Here is a 23,645-nt window from a genome sequence, read left to right as displayed (position 1 = left end):
GCCTTATTCATCTTTCGCATTGTCGAAAGAATCGCCTTATTCCTTTGGATCGCCTTATTCATCTTCCGCGTTGTTAAAAGATTAGCCTTTTCTCCGAAAGGATAGCCTTATTTATCTTTTGCATTGTCAAAAGAATTGCCTTCCATCGCCTTATTCATCTTTCGTGTTGTCGAAAGAATCGCTCTGCTCTTTTGGATCGCCTTATTCATCTTTCGCACTGTCAAAAGAGTTGCCTTATACCTCTTCAAGAAAGTCGTCTTATTTGTCATCCAACTTACCATTTCTATTCCCGATCAGGTTAAGGGTATAAATCTGGGCCTCATTTGATGAGGTATTTCATTTTCCGCCCAATCAGGTTAAGGGTATAAACCTGGGCCTCATTTGATGAGGTATTCCATTTTCCGCCCAATCAGGTTAAGGGTATAAACCTGGGCCTCATTTGATGAGGTATTTCATTTCCTGATCAGGTCAAGGGGTTAAACTTGACCCTCATTCTGATGACGTATTTCATTTCCCGCCCCATCCAGGTTAAGGGCTAAGCCTGAGCCTCATTTCGATGAGGTGAATCTTCTTATTTGTTCTTCATTCTGTATCTACCATCATCATCTGAATTAATTCCTTCACACCCAGTTAGATTCTCCTAACTGGGGCATTTTTTTATATATATAGTCCAAATTTGGTGTATTTTCTTTGCCACTAAGCTCAGCTTACAACCGGCTTAGTAGCAAAGAGGGGCATCTGTAAACACCCTCATCTAGTGTTTATATATTTCATGTGTCATTGCATATCATTGCATGCATTCGGCATACCATTTCATTGCATTGCATGGCATTGCATGTCATTACATCTCATTTTCGAGATCCAGCACTCCTGTTTTCAAAATATTTAATCCAAATTCAAGTTTTAAAACTTTTCTTTCAAAATCAATTTTAAAACCTAGGTTTTTAAACAATATTCTGTCATTTGCTAACCCCCGGGATCTTATATTTTGAAATGTTTTCTCAGAAAACAATCTGGATTTGTTTTAAACTCAATTTTTAACTGATTTTAATTCTCAGATGAGACCCATTTAGGTGGTGTCGCTTCTGAACTTCTTTATTTATCAAAAATCTCAAAAATTTTAGAGTCTTAGTTGGATCAGGACTCTGTATTTTCATCTGTTTGAATCTTTTTAAAACACCATTCTGATTTTAAACCAGTTATGGTCATATCCCTTGTCCATTTCCTCCGTTTTGGCCAAAATTTTAGAGTCTTAGTTGGATCAGGACTCTTCTTCAAGAGTCCAGTCGGATCAGGACTCTTCTTTAGAGTTTTAATCAGATTATGACTCTAATCTTTTACAGCTATTTTATCCATTTTCAATCAAATCTTTCAAAATCTTTCAAAATGAGTCAGAAACTCAGAGTTTTAGTCAAAACAGGAGTCTGTTCAGAGAATCCTAGTTGGATCAGGACTCTGATCCTAATTTCAATTTTGAGAGAATCTTTCAAAATTCTTTTCATCTATAAAAACTGTTACACTTTTATCAAAGAATTTCAAAATTCTGAGGTTTTATCCCAGAGTCCTAATCAAATCAGTACTCTACCCCAGAGTCCTGATCGAATCAGGACTCTATCCAAAATTGGTTTTCATACTTCATTTTCACTGGTTTTCAAAAGCTTTGCCTAAATTTCATCATTTGATTATCAGAAAACCAAAATTCTTAGAGTTCTGATCGAATCAGGACTCTTTCTTAGAGTCCTAATCAGATCAGGACTCTGAACCAAAACTTCAATTTTATCCTATTTTTAACTGTTTTTCAAAATTCTCTCATTTGTTTTCTCAAGTAAATCCAAAAATCTAAGAGTCCTAGTTCAATTAGGACTTTGTCCCCAGAGTCTCAGTTGAATTAGAACTTTGTTTTATTTCAATATTTGTTATTGTTTTCACTATTTTCATAAGTTCTTTCATCTGTTTTTCAGAAAATACCAAAAAAAAGAATCTAGAGTTTCAGTCCGATCAGGACTCTGTCCCAGAGTCCTAATCCAGTCAGGAGTCTTTTCTAGAGTCTGTTTTTACTTTTATTTTTGTTATTTTCATTTGTTTTTCAAAAATTAGGTCATTTTGTAGAGTCTAGTTAATTGAGGACTCTATTTCAGAGTTCTGATTTAGTTAGAAGTCTAACCCTGACTGTATTTTCTGACATGTTTCGCCATTTTTTATAAAATCTTTTCAAAAACTCCTCCATTTGGCTTTTAAAATCCAAAATCTCAGAGTCCTAAAAATTTAGGACTCTAGCCCAGAGTTCCAGTTCGCTTAGAACTCTATTTTCAAAACTTTGAATTTCAACTGTTGATTTTAACCCTTTTTTAAAGCCATTTTTTGTATTTATTTCAAGTTTTTCAAAACTTAGATGTGGGGCCACCTCAGTTGGCACCATATCCAAAGGTGTTCTGACCCAGTTGAAACTCTATGCCATTTCAAAACTTTTGATTTCAAGTTTACTTTTGAAAATCTTTTGAAAATTCTCTCAATTTCAGGTTTTAAAATCAGTTTTGAAAATTCAAGTGAGGCCCACTCGCGGTGGCACCACATTTGAAGAAGTCAAGGTTAGACTAGGGTTAGTCATTGTCCTAGTTAGGCTAGGGGTTTAGAGGAGTAAAAATCAATTTTAAAAATCCATTTTATTTAAGTTTTAAACCATTGGTTTTTAAAGGTTTTAAATTAAAGTTTTAAAAACCAAGTGTGGGTCCATACTAGGTGGTGCCACATTTGGACTTTCTAGGGTTTAATTAGGTGTTAATTAGGGATTAATTAGAGTCCATTTAGGTTAGAATTCTCCAAAAAATTCGTCCTCCCCATGTGGTTTATCAAAAACAATTAAAAAGAGTCCAAAAAATCAAAACTCTTCCTAAACAAATCAAAAAAAAAATCTATAAATAGGGGACCTAAAGGGGGTCAAAGGGAGCTCTTTTCTCTCTCAAATTTTTGTGGTTTCTCTCTCCTCTCCAGCACTTCCACCTTCCTCCATTGCAGCTGCAGCCCCAAGGTGAGTTATTTAATATTATTTTATTATTTTTTATTAGTTTTTTATGATTTTATATTAGATTTCACCATTGGCACCTCCCCTTTCATGGATTAAACCAAGGATTCAACCTCAAGAACCTCAAGTTCAATTCGAGAAGATGATCTAACCCTATTACATGCTATTTTCCATGATTCTAATCCATTAGAATCATTTATTGCATTGTTTTTTTATATTCTTAACCAAGAAAACATGAGATTTATCCGATTAAATGGATTAAATCCATGGTTTCAAGGATAAAAGCAATTCCAGCCATAGATTCCCTGTATTTTATTTATTTCTTTGCTTATTTATATTTATTACACATTTTCTAGCATAGAAATCAATTTTATTTTACTGTTTTGGTATTTTCTTTATTATTTTCATTGATTAATGCATGCTTTATTAGATTTTATCAAATTTCTGTGTGTTTTAAGCTTGAATCAGCAAAGAACATGTTATTTCGTAATGAAGTACTCACTGTGAATTTTTGATTTTTTAATATGTGATGCATCGATATGTCAGCAAACTACTGTAAAAATTTAGGATGTTTTGGAATTCGAGAACCCTGTCAAAAAAATAAAAGATTAAACCGTGATTTTCAGTCATTTAGAATCGATATGGAAATTCATAGGTAACTTGCAGTTGTGATATTTCTCTCATCTGATATCCAATTCGAGATCCGTAAGATGCAGTGAATTTCTATTGATGTGAACTATTTACTGTGAAATTTTGATAATTTTTAGCTTCTGTTTAGTATTTTTCCTCAGTCAGATAATCAGATTTGAGATTTAAAACTCGTTAGGGTTTACCAAAACCCTAATCTGACTTGTGTTGATCATAGATCTCAGACCGTAGATCTGATTCATGATCTGTAAAAAAGGAATTTCATTATTTTTCTTTCTACTGTTTACGACTGAAATTTCAGAAAATTTTGATTAAGTTTGTTATTTATTTATGTATTTTCAACCTGAAGTATCTGTTTTAACCAATGTTAGATTCATTAAATTTTAGTTCAGATTGCCAGAAGGGTTTATTCCTCATCGAAGATGATTTTTCTGATCTGTAAAAAGGAAACTTTTTGTTTTTATGTCTAGTTTATCTCTGTAAAATTTCATAAATTTCTATGATAATTTGGCCCCTGATTCGGGTCTACAATAGAATTGGTCTGTGAACATGGGTGAAAATAGCTTATTTTAGGGTTTTAATTCAATTTTCAAATTGGAATAATGTCAAAAATATATTTTTATGATTCCAATCTGGTTTTAGGGTTATAATAAGTACAACTGTCGATTTTTATAAAATTTAGAACTCATTTGATGCTTGAATAGATCAAATTGCAAAACAGGGTACCTGAAAGATCCAAAAACACTGCCAAAATCATGATATTTGTAATATTTCTTGATTTTCGTGTATAAGTTCATGTTTTTAGGGTTTGTTCATGTTTATAATCATATTAAGATGTTTCATTTTTTATGTTATGTTTATTTCAACCATAAATCCCAAGTTTTTACCAAAAATCTATTTCAGAAAACCCTGATTTCAAGGCCATAGTGTTGCTATCAGGGGTAATTTGGTCATTTGACTTCAATTTCGAAATTCTAAACCCTAATTTTCACATTTTTAATCATGTCATATCATATTTGAGTTAATTTATCATTATTTGTATTTCAAAAGTTGTATTTTACAAAATATCTTTCTAAAAACCCTGATTTCAAGGTCATAGTCTTGCTATCATTGGTATTTTGGTCATTTTGACCCCAATTTTGAAATTTCAAATTCCATTTTCATATTTATTCTATCTCTTTTCATATTTTATTAAGTTTATATAAGGGAATCATATGGAAAATGGCTTATATCTAGCAAAATCCAGTAATTTCTAGATATTACTGGATAAATCTAGAAAAGCCAACATCTCTTCACTAACCAGTTTTCTAGTTTTGCAGGAACATTGAAGACTTTAATTTTTAGTCATTTAAATTCAATTAGTGATGTAAATTGTAATTAAATTTGGAATAAGAATTTCAATTTCTGCTTAGATTAGGATTTGCATTGCATATAGTTTTGAACTTTGATATATAACTGTTATGCTTGTCATTCATGCACATATTTCAAATCCACTATTGTCTACATGAATGGCACGTGCACTAGCTCTTATGGAGTTGACAAACTTTGTGGAATTTGTATTTATGTCCATAGTCAGAATACGAATGATACCTAGATTTGTAATCTTCGTATTAGCCACATTCAGCCTACACTCTTAGGCTAACTTCAAAAATGCACTGCATTTCTCAAAAATACAAAAAGAATTTTCTCAATTCCTCAAAATCAAGTCTTTCAAATCCATATTCATTCATTTCATTCATTTGCAAATTCCAATTTCAATTCATAGAAATCGATTTTCTCAAAAATTTCTAAGTCTTATTCAGAAATTGATTTTCTCAAAACATTGATCTTTAAAGTGATATTTCAAGTATTTCTCAACTTCAAATCATGATTTTCCAAGTCATAATATCTTCAAATTCAAAGTTTGAATTCAGGAAAATCAAATTTTCCAAAGTTACTTGAAATTCCTCAGAAATCCATTTTCATAAAACACTCTATATTCTTCAGAAATCGATTTTCATTTTCCTCAGAAATATTCTTTCACCATGATTCACGATTTTCCAAGTGACATCTTTTCCAAAAATTTCCAAGTATTTCAAATCTTAAAGCAAACATCATGTTTTCAAACCTGCATTTTCAGAAAGCCATAGCACATGCCTGATTCTTTGTGCATTTAGGAAATAGAACATGATTTAGACAAGTTGAGCAAAGTTAAGCATACAATTGATCCTTGGTTCAATTACCCCTGGTAAAGGAGCCAGGAACGGTTGAACCTCGTACTGACAGGCGAGTCCCATTCTTCGGAATTATCCCGCATTTTAAAACGGAGGCAAGTTATTTTCAAAAACTTTTTCAAATGTCAGTTTGACTCACAAAAGTAAAAATTTTGCGATGATACCACCGGGCCATTGCCCGTAGACTCCAACCGAGTCTCAAAACCTCAACAGGTCAAAGGTGTCAAACCCTACAGTGTTCTGTTCTATCCAAGTGTATGTCATGTCGAGTGCAAAGCACGCCTCTGGTGCAGCGTATATCCATCGATATATAAATGAGAGCCAAACAAGAAGACACTCGACAACTGAGCTAGTGACATACGTGTCAAAACGTGCCAACTTGCATGTGCGAAAAAGGAAAAACCCACAAAGGTAGAATTTTGCCCAAATATCGTGTTGTGAGCAATGATACGTCGACAAGCAGGTAAGGTACCGCTAACTACAAGTTCTCAGCGGCACAAGGCTCAAAATACATGTACTGTAGTTACGGGGTGTGCGAGGAGCGTCCCGAGCCTGGACTACGTATTTCTTCCAAATACGCATACAATTATCGTAACGCGGCAAAACTCGCGTAGCGAAACCATCCGCAAGGGATCCTCGCAAAACCCACACTCACGAGTGTCAAGAGCTAGAATCCGACTTAATCCCATGCTTATGGGAACAACATTAGCAAGTCCAGATGTGCGACCGCACTCTGCCCGCACAACTGGGGCACGAACAAGACTGAAAACCTGAAAAGTCCATAGAACCAGACAAACCCACGCAAGCGTGTGTTGCGGCACCGCTTGCAAGCTCAACCGCACTGCCACCCCTACGGGCTGCAGGTACGAGTAACCGAAACCTGAAGCAGCAATGTACGTTGCTTGCAAGCGACAAATTCCGCTACAAGGCTAAAACATCGCCTATCAGCACGGAAGGGCAAACGTCGCCACAGATGAGTTCCCGTGGAACTCTATGGGGTCGTGCCAACCTTGTTGATGCTCGCAAGGGGTCCGGACCCCATGTCGGAGCGCACCAAGGGCTGCTCCACTGGCGACAAGGTGGTCGGGTGCCTTAGCACCCGGTGCCGATTTGGCACCAACGGGGGACCTAATGTGACGCCCCAAAATCCCAACTTGGAAAATCCTTAAATTTTCAGAGTAAATTTTTTTTTGAAAGCATTACGCAAAAAGGAAAACTGGCATGGGAGAACAGTTGGAAATTCTGAGCGGGTCACAGGAAGAAACAACAAGAAGAAACATTTTATTTATTACAAATTGATATATGAGCAATATACATCATTTCCCTTTTCAAAAGACCATTGCTAAGATCTCAAGTTCTAGAGTGTGGGTTCAGTCCTCTGCCGCACATCGAGCTCCATCACACCACGACAAGCCATTCACCTGTATCTCCATAAAACGGGGTCAGTACTCTTGCGAGCTGGTGAAGAATAACCACATTATATATCCATTTTATCAAGGAAAAAGCATATAGCATGCAACGGGTAAAGTGACAGATATATGTGCAGGTGTCAAGTAAGTGCACGTGCTACAAGTCTAAACAACAATAAAAGTAGCAAGTACAATAAGGAACTAGCAAAAGCAAGGAATTGAGCGAAGCCACTACTAAACAACAAGTAGCTAAGGAATTACGAGCAAGACCAGTACAGGCACAGTACTAACACCAGCAGTGAAGTAAAGATAACGGTAAGTGATAAGCGATAATGTCAAGCATTATTACACTTAGACAATAATATCAAACGTCTAAGTAAGTGAGCAAGGAAGATATAATTCTAGTATTATGTTCCAAGATAAGCAGTACTATCGTGATCAAACGATTAGCAGGATTATGGAATTTGCATTTGCATTTGAGGGCAACGACGAGTGTTTCATCAATTATATATATCCAAAGCACACATGATATACTACGAAGGAAGACACGTGTAACCACATGTTTTTAGTATAAGTGAGCTCAACTCACGAGATGGGTCTATCACCCACACAAACTTGCCACAGAGTTTCTAGCATCCAATCCAGTCTCAAAGACAAGCATAATGCGCTTCAAGTCCATTTTGTACTTACGGGACAGGTCAAGTGTCAAGGGTAAATTGTGTGCCCAATGCAAATGTACATGAAGATATTCAGGCATTTAAGCAGTAAAGCAATTTAATAATGGAGCAATAATGATGATGGGAATCATCGCATTCATTAATCAACAGTTAGCCTCAATTAGGCGTCTCCAGTCACAATCCCTCATTCCGAGGTACTTAGGCCCATCTGGCCTTGTGTTCCCCACAGGGCAACACGAGCAGAAATGTCAAGGTCACACTCAACATTTACGTACTCAAACACAACAAGAGAAGTACATTATCGACGAAGGCGAATACATTAACAATCAGGGATGTGGCATTTAAATAAGTGATCTTCACTCACGTGATGGGTCCCTCACCCATGCTTAACTCTCAACGGAGTTCAACCATATAAGTTAGGAAATGTGCCAACACCCTAACAGGGTGGTTGATCCCAAACCTTTGTCGGGACAAGTCAGATACATAGTGTGCGACATGCATTAGCGTAATGCCAAGAGGTGAATTACCACATATACATATGTGTCGCATACGATCCATAGACCGTTCGTGTCAATATGCGTAAATGCGAAGAGTACATAGTCAACCATCAAACGTAACTGGTAGTATTTACGTGTTTCATTTCTAGTCACGAGTAGATACGTGCAAGTGCCAAGTCAGGTCAGACAACCATATCTGTAAACAAATGTTTGCATTACGATATTTGCAAGTATGTCAATGCAAGCGTATCAAACACATGCCTCTTTACATGAATTTAACTTTGCATAAGTATTTAGACATATACGCCTCGTGGTCCCCATGAGGTACGCAACGAGATCTTAGCCATTTAATCCACATGCTCGGCCTCACACAGCCACAGAAGAGCACATTGCTGGTAAAGGTGATCTAACACCATCTTCATTTTCATTTCTAGGGTATCACAGTACGTGAGCTCTTTCTCATGATCATGGGGCCATCGCTCAAAGACTCTAGCCGAGTCGCAACCCTCAACAAGGGTTCTGTGCCTATACCCATATGGTGTTCAGTTCGTTCATGAGTCACATCAAGTCTATAGCATGCCTTTGGTGCATTTACCGATGTCTCAAGCATGAGACAAAAGTGTACCATATGAGGTGCGCATTAAACAATACAATGTGTCAGGATGTGCCAACGTGCATAAGCCACACATTTTCCCACCTTTCGCACAAATACCAAAATGAAAGCAATAATATGAATACGTATTTACGAAAAGGCACATTTCAGTATTTTTGAGCGATACGAGGCTCAAAATGTATATTCAATCATGATCACATGTGCAACGAGTGTCCAAGGCTTTGAATCCAAATTTTCCAAGTATGCGTATTTCATACGTCATACGTCCGCTCATCAAGTGTAGCGAGGCCACTCGCTTAGGGAATTCGTGAGGTCAACTCCCACGAGTGTTAAGAATGAGTCTTAGCGTAATCTTATGTGTATGGGAAATACATTAGCACATTCACGATGTGTCGTTGCACTCGCGGAACTCAAAAAGGTCAAAATGATAGTTTTCTAAGGAGAACGTTGAAAAACCCAGTACATGGGAATCGTGTATAGCTACATGGGTAGCATACTGCTCGCCACACTATACATCGCCATATTGCTAAGACGGGGAAAGTGAAGGCTGTGGTGGTCGTTTTGGACCGACCTCACGCTAGGCAAAACCAAGCGGTGGACGAAGCGCCAAAAGAGCCAGAAAGGCTAACCATGGCCTGCAAGGCCCTATAGGCGGTTACGTACCTTGCACCGTCAGTGCCTAGGGTACTAAATGAGGCTGTTGGGACAATGCTCATAACCTGAGGAAACTCCATTTTTTTTTCCTTTCTTTCTTCTTGCTTTCATTCGCTTACTTTTGTGTATTTTGAGTCGGCGGCGAGGTGGAATTTGCAAAGGCAGGTGATCCAGGCCCTCGTACCGGACTCGTAGTGTAAGATCCACGATTCTAATTTTGATGATTATTGGTTGATATTTTGGAATGCTTTTTTTTAAAACAATTATTTTCAATAAAACTTTGGAAAATCGTCAACCAAAAATATAAAAACCGACTTTCCACAAAGTGGTAAGTACGGGTCGATCCTCAGGGAACAGGAATTAATAACTACAATTCTAGAAAATTTAATTTATTAATATCAAATGGCAATCTACAATTATAAAGTGAATACAACTACAATTAAGCACTAAAAGAACACTAAACAAGCATTCAGTCTTCTGCTCCACACCAAGGATATTTCTGTCTTTTCGCCATTTAGAGAATCTTCTCACTTGTATAATAACCCTGGAAACTAAATATGCTTTTCAACCTAAAAATGCAGAAAAGTACAAAGTTAGTTTTCTATTTTAATTATGCAAACAACAACTAAAACTATATCTAATTCTACGAAAATAATAAACAAATGCTACTTATCAAACAAAAATTAAATAAAATACTAAATTAATTCTAAAATTAACCAAATTACTTCTACTAATGCTGTATGATGATTATGCAACTTCTAAAATACAGAAACTACTGAAAACAAACCTAAAATGCCGAAATTAATAAAATTACGAAACTGCCCCTAACTAGTGTAAACTAGCAATCTGACAGGTTATCGGAAAACCACTGTTTGATAGGGCAAACGAGGTCCGATTTTCCCGAAATTTGTTCTGTTCTGCAACTGACAGATTAAACAAATTGACAGTTTTTACAGAATTGAAAAACAGTATCTGGAACTCCAGATATAAGCGTTTCAAATCTGGGAAAAATCAGGATATCGTCAGTCCTGTAATTTAAAATCCAGAAAAAGCGGTTTTCACAAAACGCTTAAAAATCAGACCAAATCAACTCCGAATGAACTGAAATTTGGTCTGCAGTTAAATAACACGTTAATAAAGTGAATAGAAAAAAAAATTTTTGGAAAACACAGAATTTTTGCTCAGAAAATAATTCTGTTGCAACAGGGCAAAAATCTGGTTTTTATTTGAGTGCACTATTCACTTTATGAACCTATTTACCCCCTATCAAATGTAATCTACACCTAATGCAATCTAAATGACACTGTATAACAGTGTATATGCAGATGAATATTAGGAAAACACTAAATGCACGACGAACAAAACACTACAAGCAGTTTATGACTAGAACGAAGTTAACTAACAATGGAAATGCAACTATGCTCAATAATAAAATACAATCTAACTACTAAGTTAACTAATATCTAACTATCATTCAAACCACAATGAAACACATTTCATACATACTAAATAAATACGCTATACGTACACACACTTCTACACTAAAACTAAATTAGATAAATAAACTAATTAATATAGAAATCAAAAGAAATAATAAGAAATGACTTACTTAACTAAAGAACGAAGGCTAAGGTTAGGTTTCACTTGGTTGACTCGACTAGGATCGGTTTCGACTTGAGTAGGTTCAGTTTGGGTTTGGATGCACTCGGATGGGATTAGGTAGGCTCGATTTGACTAGGTTGAAAGAGATAGGTTCGAGCTAAGGTTGACTCACTAATTGGATTCGGTTTTGAGTTACCTTAATCAACTAGGTTCGGTTGACTTAGGTGGACTCGGTTTGACCTTAGTTAAGGTTGGGTTGGGTTTGGCTAAGGTTGACTCGATCTCGGATTGGTCTTGACTTGGACTTAGGCTAGGCTAGGGTTTGAACTTGGTTTAGGATAAACTTAGTCAACTAGATTCGGGTTGACTTAGACTCAACTAAGTTGGACTCAACTTAGGTTCGACGAGGCTCGAATGGGCTAAGGTAAGTTCGGTTTGACTCACTAGGTTTAGACTAAGTTTTTACCCGAGTTAGGTCTTTGACTAGGTTTGACCAAGGTTGGGTTTTGGATTTAGGTCTAGCAAGACTAGGATGAACTCGGTTTAGGTAGGCTTGAACTAAGTGGAATCAACTAGGTTTGACTTAGATAGGTTAGGTAGACTAGGTTGACCTAACTTAGGTTAGGGTTGACTCCACTAAGCTTGACTAAGGTTGGGCTTTGGTCTTAGACTCGACCTAAATGCGGTTTAGGCTTTGACTTGGGCTAGGCTAGGTTTTGACTAGGCTCAAAGGGGGTGTAGACTAGGGGTTGACTCGACCTAGGCTCGGTTTGACTAGGTTAGGTCTAGATTAAAGTAGTAACCTCCTAATTAAGCTACAATTAATCCAAAGTTCACGATTTTAATGGAGGAGGTTGAAAAAGGAATGTAATAATTACCAATGTTCAAACTTTGAAATGCTTTGGATTCTCAAAAATTGCCCCATTTAAAGAGGGAGTTACACTCCTTAATTGCCTTTAATGCCTTTTTGGAAATCTGAAAAGGGCAATCTAGAATCCACGATTTTTGCTTTTCAAGATGGAATTAAAATGCTTTTAATGCTCTATGGAAATCGTGTAACCTAGATTGGAATTTTGGTTTAATTGCAAAACACTTTCCAAAGTTAAGGAGTAACTCCTTCTTTAATACACATTCAAAATTCAAATTTTTCTTAAATGCCTCACACGATTTTTGAAGAATATCCTTTTTCCAAAAGCTTTCCAATTTTCAATTACTTTAATTACCTCCCTTCTCCAAAAATCGCCAACTTCAATGGATGCTACTTTCTAAACTAATAGACTTAATTATACCTAGGGAACAAAAGAACTTAAATGGAAAATCGATTTCCTAGGAGTTAATGCTAACCTAATTCCAAAACTTACCTAAATGCAACCCTAAAAACGGCCAAAACAATAAACCCTAATACATTGAACCTAGACACCTTCCTAACTCAACTAATGACCATTAAGACTTTCTAAAAATCGACCAAGAGCTCAAGGAGAGCTCTAATGGCTGCCGCCCACCTCGGGGAAGAAGAAGAACTACACGAAAAAAAAAAATATATAAAATTATAAACTAACGAAAAGCAATAAAACCAAGTAACTACTATTTTGATAAAACTAAGTTAGAAAATATTAAAAATGACTCCTAATTACACAAAGGCTAACAATAACATCACTATGCTGGACTTAAAATCATAAAAAAATTAAAGAAAACTTGATTTTTATAATTTTCAATAATACACTCAAACACCAAAACGAAAAATGATTAAAACAATTAAGTAAATCAATCCTAAAACAATGGAACGACTAACACCAATTTATGCTACTGTTAACACACTAAACACACAGCAAGCAACACAACTTACCACTCTAAACCCCCTTTTAACAAAAATATAAAGATCGGCTAGAATATCCCTAGCCGATTTTTTTTTTCTTTTTTCAAAAATAAAATCAAAACGAACCACACGCACAACCCACGACTTAGAATAAACTAAAATGAAATTTCCGAATGAGATTTTCAGCAACACAATACAAGACACAAGCTGGACAAAACAAAAATAGCAAAACAGAAAAATATTTTTGTAGAAATCAAGAATCGGCTAGAAAAAGTCTAGCCGATTTTTCTTCTTTTCAAGCAAAAACAACACACAAACAAACCTAACGACTAAGATGAATCAAAATGAAATTTGTGTCTGAGATTTTCTAAAAAGAAAACACCTATAACACGCTGGAAACAAAAACCCAAATCGACTAGAAAAGCCTCTTGCCGATTTGCACGTTTTAGATAAAAACGATGGAAAAACACAAATCGAATACACAACCAATGAAAGAAAACCTAATCTAACGTGCTGGTCTGTGCACGCATGCTATTCTAAGGTTGAAATAAAAAGAAAAACAAGAAACATACAGAAAATAACAAAACAAAAACCACACACACAAATCGGTTTTATCTAGAAGAGAAGGAAGAAGAAGACCTACCTTTTGGAAGATCCGACGACCGGGGGGTGAAGAAGAGCGGACCGTGGCTGGATGTAGACGTCTTCTACAGTTCAAGGATGCTGTACTTCACCAAAAATGGCACCTATTGCAGCTGCTACACGTTGGAGATCCACCGATGATGGCATGTGAGCCGATTCGCGATCGGAGGGTGTAGAAAGCCGGATGGAGGTAGGGCCGGCTCACCTTGGTGGTGTGTTGCGCACTCCCGCCCAAGGTTAATGGTCTCCACCTCTGCTACACCTGCAAAAGTACAGAAAAATGGTGAAAAGACAGCAAGAAATAAGAAAGAAAGGAAAAGAAACCAAAGAAAGCTTGAAAATATGCTTGAAAATCAAGCATAGGTCGATCTTCAATGGCCAACACTTGGGGAAGATGGAGAGGAAGGAGCTGCTGCTGTAGAGTCACTGTAGGGGGCGTCCAAACACAGCCAAAGACGCCTAGGGTTCTTGAAAAAAAACTATTTATAGTTTTGACATTTTTCAGAAAGAGTGTTAAAAATAAAATATTGCTAGGCGCCACTTTCTGGGGGGTTTTTAGAAAAACTTTTTGAAATGAGTATGGATAGGTGTGTGGGTTGGGTTTTGGGCTTTCTAAGAGTTGATCCAAGGTCCAATTGACCTAATTGGGTCGGATATGGATCCGATCCACCTCGAAATCCGTGCCCAAACACTGAAATAGCCATAACTCTCTCATTTTAACTCCGATTTTTCTGAAATTCGAACCATAGCCCCTTACTATCAAAACACATCTAAACATGGGTTTAAAACCTTAAACTTGATACAAAACGCATGAAAAACTTGTTTACATGATGTGCATTTCATGCATCATCAAATACCCCCATGCTTGAATGTTTGTTAGTCCCTTAACAAACCCTAATCATGATATGCACTGAAGACAAGAAATGCTAAGCATGAATGCATAATACTACCTCACTTTCGTAGGAATCACGGTTGCATTTAGCGTATGCAACAAGCCCTTTAAACCCCTAGCTTACACTAGTGGACGAGTAAGGTCTCGTGAGGGTTTGCAGCGATGCTACCCACAAACATCAATAAAATGCAAGGATGATCTTTCAAAAATATTAGGCTCTTAAGAATGCAGTTGTAACAAATATTTCATGTAATTGACATTCTCAAAACAAGTTTAAATATCTCATGCCTCCACAGTAAAAATTCTTTTCCTTCACTTTTCTAATATTGTAGCTAGTTCATGATTTTTCTCCGAAAGTCAAGTATTCTCATGTTTTACTCATTTATTCTCACTTGTATATTTTCTGCACAGTAATGCACATATATACTTAAGCAATGAAAATTTTCTCATTCAGCATATTCTTTTTCTTTCATTTTCAACTTTTGATCTCTTGCGCATTCTTCTCATATGAGCACTATTTCGAATAGTCAGTTTTCGTGACCCGTGTAGCGAGCTTTGGGTCAGTGACGCCCAAGTCGGCCGACCTTAGGGCACTAGATACAGAGTATCCCTCAGACTTAATTGCTCGAGTCACTAGACCTTCTATTCTAATAGTTTACGTATAGTCTTCCTCTTGTCATGTGCAATGTCTCTATCTCTTAGGCTTTCTATGCAGTCCATGTAACAAGCTTTCGAACCGGTGGCTCCCAAACCAGCTGGCTTTGGGGCACCAGATGTAAAACACCCTTCAGATTCTACTTACTCGAACTACAAAGGCCACAGATATCGACTTAGACAAGAGATGATCTCCTTCGTTATCCTTTTCGTTAAGATACTCAAGCACTTCATCTCGTGTCTGAGTTCTACTACTAGGATTCACAAAGACATCAACAACTAAACGTAACTCTATTCTTTTAAACTCATTTTTCAAACCCATCTTTTCATTGCTTATTTCTTTCACAAAACATACTGTGCATACTTATACAAAAGTGATTCAAAATTTTCTAACAATCAAATACTATCTTTTCTTTGAATTATCTCATAAACAACTACTATATTTGATTCAGTTCAGAAAAAAAAAATTTTATGGGGCTTAAAAAAATTTTAAACTGTTAGATTATGCCAAAAACAATCATATATGCTACACTTTGTTCTTAAATGCCTACTTTGATTACCAGTCATACAAACAAAAAAAAAATTTGTGTATTTTTGTGTGCATGCATCTAAACCACCCCCCCATGCTTGAATGACACTGTCTCTAGTGGCATACAAAATGAATAAAAATGTAATGCAAATGCACATTAAAAGATACTAACAAAAATATAGGAGAAAGGATAGATACAACCTGATTTGCTCTGAGCTTTTGAAGTTGATTTTCCTCTGATTCTTGAATTCTTTGAAAACTCTTCTCTGTACCTGGTAATTGATACACTAATTGTTAAGTTCATCCTGCATACATCAAAACACAAATTAGCACATGTGAAATGAAATACTAAATAAATAAAAACTCTGAAATGAAAAATAAATAATGTACATATGATACATCCCTCTGGTCGAATCTTCATGCCTTCGTGAGATGCACTATCTCACACTCACCATCCTGTAAGGCATCTGAAATGAATGGCTTCAGTCTTTGCCCATTTACTTTGAATGTACCTTGGGTCATAGGATCGAATAATGTCACTGCTCCATGGGGAAATACTTCTTTTACAATGTATGGACCTGTCCATCTCGATCTTAACTTCCCTGGGAATAAATGTAAACGAGAATTGTATAGCCACACTTTCTGATCTGGCTCAAACACTTTTCTGACAATATGCTTATCATGAAATGCTTTTGTGCGAGCCTTGTATAATTTGGCATTCTCATATGCATCATTCCTGAGTTCCTCTAATTCTGAGAGCTGCAGTGCTCTCTCTTTGCCAGCCTGGGTGAGGTCAAAATTTAATTTCTTGATAGCCCAGTACGCTCTATGTTCTAACTCGACAGGAAGATGACATGCTTTCCCGAATACAAGGCGATACGGGGACATGCCAATGGGAGTCTTAATTGCAGTTCTATATGCCCAAAGTGCATCATCTAAGCGCTGGGACCAATCCTTGCAGTCCGGACGAACTGTCTTTTCTAAAATTCGCTTAATCTCCCTATTGGACACTTCAACCTGTCCACTAGTCTGTGGATGATATGGAGTGGTGAATCTATGATTGACAGAATATCTTCTCAGCAGAGAAGCTATCTGAACATTCCTAAAATGCTTGCCACCATCGCTAATCATCGCACGTGGCACTCCAAAACGACTGAAAATGTTGTGCTTAATGAACTTAAGCACTACTCTGTGATCATTGGTCTTGGTGGCCACAGCCTCGACCCACTTGGACACATAATCAACCGCCACCAGAATATATAAATTTCCGAATGAGGGCGGAAATGGTCCCATGAAATCAATGCCCCAAACAACAAAAATTTCGACTATCAAAATCGGTAGCAAGGGCATCATGTCCCTCTTGGACATGTTTCCAATCTGCTGACATCGCAGGCATCGCCTACAGAACTCATGAGCGTCCCTGTGGAGTGTGGGCCAATAAAATCCTGACTGCAAAACCTTTGCAGCCGTCTTCCTACTACTAAAATGCCCTCCACAGGCTAACGAATGGGAAAAATTCAAAATGGATTGGTATTCCTCCTCCGGAACGCATCTCCTAATGATCTGATCTGCACAGTATTTGAACAACTCCGGTTCATCCCAATAATAGTGCCTCACCTGAGATAGGAACCTCTCACGCTCATTCTTGTTCCAATGCTCAGGTATCTGCCTCGAAACCAGATAGTTCACAATATCTGCAAACCAGGGTAACTGCGATGTACTGACTGACATGATCTGCTCATCGGGGAAAGAATCACTGATCGGTCTCTGATCCTGCGTAGTCTCCACGATCAGTCTGGAAAGATGGTCTGCTACTACATTCTCGCTTCCCTTCTTATCTCGAATCTCGAGATCAAACTCCTGTAGTAGTAGGACCCAACGAATTAATCTCGGTTTGGTGTCTTTCTTATTCAACAAATATTTCAATGCAGAATGATCAGAATAGACAACCACCTTCGAACCGAGTAAATAGGACCTAAATTTATCCAATGCGAAAACTACCGCAAGTAGTTCCTTCTCTGTCGTAGTATAATTCATCTGTGCATCAGACAGAGTTCTACTCGCATAGTAGATCACATAGGGCTTCCTATCAATGCGTTGTCCTAGAATGGCCCCCATAGCATAATCAGAAGCATCGCACATAATCTCAAATGGGAGAGTCCAATCTGGAGGTCTCAAAATAGGTGCAGTAATCAAGGCCTCTTTGAGAATCTCAAAGGCCTTCATACAATCCTCACCGAAAACAAAGGGCTGGTCTTTCTCCAATAACGTGCAAAGCGGTCGAGAGATTTTGCTGAAATCTTTTATGAACCGCCTGTAAAATCCCGCATGCCCTAAAAATGATCGAATCTGCCTCACAGAGGTGGGTGGAGTCAAACGAGAAATGGATTCCACCTTCGCTCTGTCAACCTCAATACCACGCTTGGACACAATGTGTCCAAGTACAATCCCCTCCTGGACCATAAAATGGCTCTTTTCCCAACTCAGGACGAGATTGGTCTCCACACACCTACTCAGTACTCGAGCAAGTTTGTGGAGGCAATCTTCAAAAGAAGAGCCATACACAGAAAAGTCGTCCATAAAAACTTCCATCACATCATCAATCATGTCCGAGAAGATAGCAAGCATGCACCTCTGAAATGTAGCCGGGGCATTACAAAGCCCAAAAGGCATACGTCTAAATGCGAAGGTGCCATAAGGACATGTAAATGTGGTCTTCTCTTGGTCGTCAGGATGGACAGCTACCTGATTGTATCCTGAATATCCGTCTAGAAAGCAGTAGTAGCTCTGTCCTGCGAGTCGCTCTAAGATCTGATCAATGAATGGCAATGGGAAATGATCTTTCCTAGTTGCCACATTCAACTTCCTATAATCGATGCAGACTCGCCATCCTGTAGTGGTCCTCATCGAAATTCTCTCACCCTTCTCATTCTCAACCACAGTGAGTCCTGACTTCTTCGGCACAACTTGAATCGGACTGACCCACTGACTATCAGAAATAGGGTAAATGATTCCGGCATCCAACCACTTCACCACCTCTTTCTTCACCACTTCCTTCATGTTGGGATTTAGCCTTCTCTGCATATCCCTAAATGGCTTGATTTCCTCATTACAATGGATCCTATGCATGCAGAATGAAGGATCAATCCCCTTTAGATCCGCTACTCCCCATCCAATCGCTGCCTTGTGCTCTCGAAGAATAGTCAGCAATCTCTGTTCCTGTTCCTCAGTGAGCAAGGACGAGATGATCACAGGCAGAGTCTCATCATCTCCGAGGTATGCATACTTGAGTGAATCCGGTAAGGGTTTCAACTCAAGTTTCGGAGGCGACTCGATCGACGATTTGGCGGGGGTCTCCGCAAGTGGTGGAAGAGGTTCCCTGACTGCTCCCCAAGGTGGTCTCTCCGACGACACTCTAGACACATCTACACTATCTAAACCGCTATTCTTCTCTATATGGTACAAATCTAAAGAATTCTCAGTAATGTACAACTCGGGCTGCTCCTCCACTAACTCCTGTGCAATGTCTACATGAAAGCAGTCCATGTCTCCTGCTGGTCCCATCGCGGCATTGAAAATATTCAGCTTTACCTTCCTATTGCCAAATGAGAGATCCATGGCTCCAGTTCTACAATTGATGCACGCATTGGCAGTCGCCAAGAATGGTCTGCCTAAAATAATCGGAGTCTGGTGCTGGCTGTCTACTCCTTCCATATCAAGGATAATGAAATCGACTGGAAAATAAAAGTCATCCACTTTAACTAGCACGTCCTCCAAGACACCTCTCGGTACCTTGACGGAACGATCTGTCAGTTGAAGTGTAATCGGAGTCGATCTCATCTCCCCTAACCCGAAAGAATCAAAGAAATATCCGGGCAGAATGTTCACGCTTGCTCCAAGATCGAGCAATGCGCGTTCTATCCGGATGTTCCCTATAGTACAAGCAATGATAGGTGCTCCAGGGTCCTTGAGCTTGGGTGGTGTCTGATGCTGAAGTACTGAACTCACCTGCTCAGTCAGATGGACCCTGTTAGGAACTCGCTCTCTGGATTTCCTCTTTTGCGTACATAGCTCCTTCAGGAATTTGGCATAAGCCGGCACCTGCTGAATAGCATCGAGCAAAGGTAGGTTGATCTGCACATGCTTGAAGATATCAAGCATGTCCTGGATCTTCGCACCTTGCTTCCCTCTATAACCAGGAGACTCTAATGCTTTGGGATAGGGTGGTGGGGGAATATACTCTGTTGGCTCCTCCTCTTTGCGAGAAGGCTCACTCCTATCCTTCTTCTTCTCTGAGGATAAAGATGATGAAGGTGATGATGGGGATGGGGATGATGATTGAGCCGACGTAGGTGAAACAATGGTCTCTGGCTCCTCTATCTTCTCTCTACTCTCAACGTGATACTCACGTCCACTCCTCAAGGCCATAACTGATTTAGCCTGCTGCTGTGTCTCAGTATGAAATAGGCCTCCAGTCATCTGGTCCTTACCCTTCGGGTTCATGACAGCCTGACTCGGCAATGTACCCTCGGGTCTCCTACTAATAGCCTCAGCTAACTGTCCCATTTGCGACTCTAACTTCGCAATGGACTGCGTATGTGAGCTCAAAATCTGGCTACACTTCTCGAAGGCGTTCTGATTAGAGGTTTTCACCTCTTGGAATGCCTGGAGAAGTCTCTCCTCAAAAGATGTCTGCGGGGCAGACTCCTGCTGAATCGGGGAAGGAACTGAAGAAGAAGAAGACTGAGCATAGTTCGGTCTTTGAAATGGCTGAGTAAAAGATGGCTGCTGAACTGGCTGAGAGGAAGAAGGCATCTGTATAGAAGACTGTGGATTCTTCCATGAAAAATTGGGATGGTTACGCCAACCCGGATTATATGTCGATGAAAATGGGTTATTTGGCGGTCTGACGTAACCCTGAGCTGCCTGAACTTGTTCTTGAACAAATTCAGGGTACTGAGCTGCTGAAGGGCACTCAGTGATCTCGTGTGCCGGACTGGCACAAAGAGTACAGACCTGCTGTGTAGTGGATGGTCCTGAGAGAAGCTGGTCCAGCTTCTGAGCAATCATGTCTACTTTACACTGTAGTGCAGTAGATGGACCAATCTCAAGAACGCCAGCTTTCTTCTGAATGCTGGGTGTGGCTCTATCAGAATGAGAGCTCGTAGCATGGTGGAGTGAATTCTCGGCCAATGTATCAAATAGCCTCCATGCTTCGTCCTCGCTCTTCAGCATGAATGTCCCACCGCATGAAGAGTCGATCATCTGACGATTCTTGTCAGACAATCCATCATAGAAACTCTGCACCAGTTGCCATTTCGGCACCTGATGATGGGGGCATTTCCTGAGGAGATCCTTCATTCTCTCCCAGGTCTCATGAAAGCGCTCACCATCTAGCTCTGAAAAGCTAGTGATGGCTCTACGATATTGGTTCGTGCGACCAATGGAAAAGTATTTCCGAAGAAACTCCTGTTGCAACTGATCCCAGGACTCTATTTCTACAGAATCTAAGGACTTTAGCCAATACTTGGCTTTGTCCTTCAATGAAAAAGGGAATAGAGTCAACCTCAACGCATCATCATCGAAATTCTGTATCTTAACAGTAGAACAGATTTCGAGGAATTCATCTAAGTGTCGGTAGGGATCCTCATGACTAAGGCCATAAAAGGATGGAAGCATTTGAATAATGCTGGCCTTAATCTCATAATGTGGCGCTCCTACATCGGGTCTCCGAATGCAGGATGCCTGAACATAGTCTGTGGGGATGAAGTATTCCCGCAGAGGGCGTGAAAGAACTGGGGGTGGAGGTGGAGGATCCATGTCAGCCATTGTTGCCGAACTTCGATGAGAATGTAAAATTCTCTCTGGGTTGTCAACAAATGGGTGTAATGGGGTTCCTAGACCTCGTCGACCCTGCATACACTGGTACTAAGACCAGATGTAAGCAAACGACCTAACTAAAAAAAATTAAACTAGCACAGATACTAAAATGTAAATAAGCAAATAACAGTAACTAAAAACAAACAAATATGCTATATAGCTATGTCAGAATTCTATACTAAATAATTAAATAACAAAGTAAACTATTCTAAAATGCTAAAACAAATAAATACAGGAAATCACAAACTATGTTTTTCTAAAACCCACCTGTCTAATCGCTCCTTACAGAATGATAATTAAGTGAATCCTAAAAAGAACAATATGTGAATCCTATATTTACTAACTATGTTAATCCTATATTCACTTACTAATCCTACTAACTAAAAAGAAAACAACTAATTAACTAACTAAAACAAAATAATAATAAATTAAACTCTAAGAAATAAAGTAATTAATTCGCCGTTCCCCGGCAACGGCGCCAAAATTTGGTTGATATTTTGGAATGCTCTTTTTTAAAACAATTATTTTCAATAAAACTTTGGAAAATCGTCAACCAAAAATATAAAAACCGACTTTCCACAAAGTGGTAAGTACGGGTCGATCCTCAGGGAACAGGAATTAATAACTACAATTCTAGAAAATTTAATTTATTAATATCAAATGGCAATCTACAATTATAAAGTGAATACAACTACAATTAAGCACTAAAAGAACACTAAACAAGCATTCAGTCTTCTGCTCCACACCAAGGATATTTCTGTCTTTTCGCCATTTAGAGAATCTTCTCACTTGTATAATAACCCTGGAAACTAAATATGCTTTTCAACCTAAAAATGCAGAAAAGTACAAAGTTAGTTTTCTATTTTAATTATGCAAACAACAACTAAAACTATATCTAATTCTACGAAAATAATAAACAAATGCTACTTATCAAACAAAAATTAAATAAAATACTAAATTAATTCTAAAATTAACCAAATTACTTCTACTAATGCTGTATGATGATTATGCAACTTCTAAAATACAGAAACTACTGAAAACAAACCTAAAATGCCGAAATTAATAAAATTACGAAACTGCCCCTAACTAGTGTAAACTAGCAATCTGACAGGTTATCGGAAAACCACTGTTTGACAGGGCAAACGAGGTCCGATTTTCCCAAAATTTGTTCTGTTCTGCAACTGACAGATTAAACAAATTGACAGTTTTTACAGAATTGAAAAACAGTATCTAGAACTCCAGATATAAGCGTTTCAAATCTGGGAAAAATCAGGATATCGTCAGTCCTGTAATTTAAAATCCAGAAAAAGCGGTTTTCACAAAACGCTTAAAAATCAGACCAAATCAACTCCGAATGAACTGAAATTTGGTCTGCAGTTAAATAACACGTTAATAAAGTGAATAGAAAAAAAAAATTTGGAAAACACAGAATTTTTGCTCAGAAAATAATTCTGTTGCGACAGGGCAAAAATCTGGTTTTTATTTGAGTGCACTATTCACTTTATGAACCTATTTACCCCCTATCAAATGTAATCTACACCTAATGCAATCTAAATGACACTGTATAACAGTGTATATGCAGATGAATATTAGGAAAACACTAAATGCACGACGAACAAAACACTACAAGCAGTTTATGACTAGAACGAAGTTAACTAACAATGGAAATGCAACTATGCTCAATAATAAAATACAATCTAACTACTAAGTTAACTAATATCTAACTATCATTCAAACCACAATGAAACACATTTCATACATACTAAATAAATACGCTATACGTACACACACTTCTACACTAAAACTAAATTAGATAAATAAACTAATTAATATAGAAATCAAAAGAAATAATAAGAAATGACTTACTTAACTAAAGAACGAAGGCTAAGGTTAGGTT

General features: G+C 38.0%; 1 non-coding gene across 1 annotated transcript; it reads left to right on the top strand.

The window, feature by feature from the left end:
* Positions 1–21,191: 21,191 nt before the first annotated feature.
* LOC149849169 (small nucleolar RNA R71) lies at positions 21,192–21,294 on the top strand. The gene has a single exon (XR_016426533.1). It is a non-coding gene; the product is annotated as a small nucleolar RNA R71 (small nucleolar RNA).
* The last annotated feature ends 2,351 nt before the right edge of the window (positions 21,295–23,645 follow it).

This window comes from Nuphar pumila, chromosome 1 (genome assembly GCF_984573655.1).
Source record: "Nuphar pumila chromosome 1, dmNupPumi1.hap1.1, whole genome shotgun sequence".
In the NCBI taxonomy this organism is placed as follows: domain Eukaryota; kingdom Viridiplantae; phylum Streptophyta; class Magnoliopsida; order Nymphaeales; family Nymphaeaceae; genus Nuphar; species Nuphar pumila.
The sequence above is the reverse complement of the archived record's forward strand: the minus strand, read 5'-3'. Positions and strand labels throughout refer to the sequence as shown.